Consider the following 4,330-nt stretch of genomic DNA (forward strand, 5'->3'; position numbering starts at 1 on the left):
CCTCCTTTAGCCAGACCACAACCAATCGCCTCAATGAGTTCCTCTGCAGACAAAAAAAAGTGTTGGACCCCTGGCTGAAAAAGCTATTTTTTCCCCTCCCAACACAGTGTGCTGGATCTGACTGTCCTGACTTTCAGCCAGAGTAACAATCCCCACTGTGATTGTCCTTACTCCTGCTTTGAGAGGTCTGGTCAAAGACTCACCTGCCCTGCCACTGCCAGTCTCAGCCTCCGCTCCTGCACTGTTCACATGAACAGGGCCCAAATGACTCAGATAGAGGCTTCACAATACACATCACTTCTTCTTGGCCTCTGGTGTCTTCATTTTTTAACCATAGTTAACAAGGACATTATTTTTAAAAACTTGTCAAAGCAAGTAAAAAACCTGAATAAAAACCTTTAAAATCCTCAAAGGAGAGCAATGAATGAACAAATTTGGAAAAAAATCGAATCCCTTCCTCCTTCCTCTTCCGTAGCACAATCAAATGGATTATGTGATTTTGTGGGACTGCGACTGTCAAAACACCTACGACTGTTTCTGCCAGAGCCATATTTGACTTTAACACGATAACACCTTATGGCCGCTAACAGAAGCCTCGTTACCAGGAAACAATGTGGTCTATGTGTTCTAATAGGGGCAGACAGTGGACATGTCCCTAATTACACCCTTTCCCTTTATAGTGCACTACATTTGGTCTCTGGTCCAAAGTAGTGCACTATATAGGGAATAGAGTGCCATTTGGGACACATTCAGTTAGTATCTACCCAGAGTTCACCAGTCAGTGGGGGAGCTCTACAGACTGCAAGGCACAGTCAGGGATAGAGGATAATTGAGGTCCTTGCCGTACTGTCTAAAACCAGACTGAGGAACAATCCTGTTGCTACTCCACATCAAAATAAATGCAGTGTGTGATAAAATTGTATTGATTAAAACATTGTCTCTTTTAATCACATGATTTATCACAACTATTTCTGACTGAATTGTGTACATGTATAATATTTTGTGCCTGGATGTCAAGAGCCCTTAAAAGTTGAAGAATACATTTTTAATATGATCAAATAAACAGCAACAGTACAAATTCTGCCTAATTTACAAAGAAACACATTCAATGGCATCAGCAATACAAATGAAATGTAAAACACATTCAATGGCATCAGCAATACAAATGAAATGTAAAACATATTTAATGGCATCAGCAATACAAATGAAATGTAAAACATATTTAATGGCATCAGCAATACAAATGAAATGTAAAACATATTTAATGGCATCAGCAATACAAATGAAATGTAAAACATATTTAATGGCATCAGCAATACAAATGAAATGTAAAACATATTTAATGTAATCAGTTTTCAGTAGCAGTATTCACTGAATACAACGCAAACGCACTGTGACTGTAAAATAAAGGTGTCACGTTCTGACCAGTAAAGGGGTTATTTGTTATTGTAGTTTGGTCAGGACGTGGCAGGGGTGTGTTTGTTTTGTGTTGTCGGGGGCTTTTGGGTATTGTTCTATGTTTTGTATTTCTATGTTCGTATTTCTAGTATTTGTATTTCTATGTTAGTTTTGGGAACGACCTCCAATTGGAAGCAGCTGGTTGTCGTTGCTTCCAATTGGAGGCCATATTTATATGGGTTTATTTTCTATTGTGTTTGTGGGAGATTGTTCCATGTATAGGCAAGGATACCTTACAGGACTGTTGTGCGTGGTTTTGTTTCAGTGTTCACATATTTTTATTCATAAGTATGGACACTTACCACGCTGCGTATTGGTCCGATATTTCTTACTCTTCATCAGAAGACGAAACGTATGCCAAAAGGTGCTTTTTGTTATCAACTATAGAACAACCCTTAGGTATAAGAATGTTACGAATCAATGTAATGACATATTTTAAAGGTGCAATCTGCAGTTCAAACAATAACAGTGACCATCCATGATACCAAAATTATAGTTTTAACCACAATGAGGCTATACTGTGTTTGTTTACAATTACATTGTTTACAAACAATGGAGTAAAACAAGCTTATATTTGGGGTTCTGATGGGGAATGACAGTTAAACAAAGCTCATGAAGCATTTATAAATTATATTCTTCAATCAATGGGTGTACACTGAGTATACAAAACATTAAGAACACCTGCTCTTTCCACAACAGACTGACCAGGTCAATCAAGGTGAAGGCTATTGATGTCACTTGATTGTCCCTGTCCCTTACTCAGATTATCCCTACTGTGTCCCACAGAACCAGGGGACAATGTCCCAACACTTGACCCATCAAAGTGTCTTGCCTCTGGGCAAGAAAGCTCCACTATCTTGACAGGGAACTTGTAGAGGATGAAGATCACTCCACAGACAATCATCAAACTCCAGACGATCATCATGAACGACCCTATGATCCCGACCCCGATACCTGCCCCCAGCGTTCTGGGTCACAGGTGCAGGGGGTATGTGGAAGTTCGAAGGGAACGCAATTGTTTGATTGGTCCCCACTGAGTTCAAGTTCCACAGGAGAGGTATGAGAAAACACAGCTGACAACAAGCACAGAGTACCAGCCATTCCGAACGCACAGCGGATAGGCGTCTGCTTCTCCAGTCCGAAACAGACGTTCCTGAGTGCGTAGACGGCGGCGGCGTTCCCACAGAACCCCACGACCAGCCCTAGCAGAGTGAGCACCTGGGCCGTGGCGACCTCCGGGGGCGTGAAGGAGTCCGACAGCACCATACTCTGACAATACATGACCCTGAACCCAGAGGTCACGAGTGTATGGCTATAGAAACACACCCTCCAGAGCCCGACCCAGGCCTCTCCTGAGGTGATGAAGGTTAAATCAGCCACGTGCCAGACCCTCCACTGGATGAGTCCAAGGATCACCGCGGTAAGGACCCAACCCACGCCGCTCAACCACAGGCTGAGGAACTGAGGGTGAGCCGTGTGAACACACCTGTGAATGTGAAGAGCCTCAACACAATACATACTTGAGGAGGAAAGACAAAGTGAGAGAACAATGACTGAGGCAACTCTTGCCATGACAGAGTCTACAAACAGGGAAATTACAATGGGGATTAAATGCAGCGGATTGGGACACATGAATTAGATGTTGTCAATAGGCTATATGTCCCCATTTGAACTACCTCAAAGGCTGTAGAATGACCCTGGTTTATTGCATGCCATAATGTAACACAATCAACATTTGTAAAGGTATGACAAATGTGGGATAATAACAGTGAATTTATGTCATAACTGAGGTTGTTGTTAAAATGAACAAACTAGACACATGCAGTAAGGGGAGGGGGGATACCTAATCAGCTGTACAACTGAATTCCTTCAACTGAAATGTGTAACCCCTCAATCAGAGAGGTGGGGGGGGGCTGCCTTAATCGACATCCACGTCTTCGGCGCCCGGGGAACAGTGGGTTAACTACCTTGCTCAGGGGCAGAACGACAGATTTTTACCTTGTCAGATCGGGGGATTCAATCCAGCAACCTTAAAGTTACTGGCCCAACGGTCTAACCACTAGACTACCTAACCAATAATAGTATGTGAAAACATTGATTGACTATAATACAGTGGGTAAAACCTTGACTAATGTCATTAAACAATTGTAATTAAATTTGGGAGAAAAAGGGGGTAAAACACAACATTTTTTTACAACATATATCCTTTTCCTTTAGAATATGTTGAAATTGCATGTGTGATGCTTGAAATGTGAAGGATGGTGATTTTAGACGTAATACTTCGGTTCGGGATGAGTATCCCGAAAGCTTCGTCAGCTACAATTAGGTTGGTCTTTCCAAATCACACCATTTCTCCGAACACCCACAGTCAGAGATGACATCCCCACGTCTACATTGAGCACCCAAGAAAATCTAGCAATTTGTTTGCCTTGTCTAAACATTGCCTTTATAAATCAACTGTATGACGTAATTGCCTGACAACGCATGCTAGATCGATAATCAAATACACAGGATGTGCTGATGACTCAACTACAAACAACACATTACCTCTGTTAGTTCTGACAGGTTAGTGGTGATGAGAGCTACAGATCAGTAGTCAGCGTGCCGCCCATCAATCGTCCTGGATTAATTTTTTAGACCGCTGTAAACAAGACCGACGCTTCATCATCTTGTGCTACATAAAGTCACAGTCATAACATCTCTGTTGATGATTGACTCTTCAACTGCTATTCACCAGAAAGAGGAAAGGGAAGGCAGGGCTAATTAACCGATCCTACATCAGTCCACACTTAAAACCCTGCCATTTCTTAACTTAGTCATTGTTGTTATGGCCACTGGCCAGTTGGGTAATAAGCTCACAAATACCAAGCCC

General features: G+C 42.1%; 1 pseudogene; it reads right to left on the reverse strand.

Annotated features, from left to right (window-relative positions):
- Positions 1-1,012: 1,012 nt before the first annotated feature.
- Positions 1,013-4,188, reverse strand: LOC123728152 (claudin-34-like; annotated as a pseudogene).
- Between the last annotated feature and the right edge of the window lie 142 nt (positions 4,189-4,330).

Source organism: Salmo salar, chromosome 17, assembly GCF_965601325.2.
Source record: "Salmo salar chromosome 17, fSalSal1, whole genome shotgun sequence".
NCBI lineage: Eukaryota > Metazoa > Chordata > Actinopteri > Salmoniformes > Salmonidae > Salmo > Salmo salar.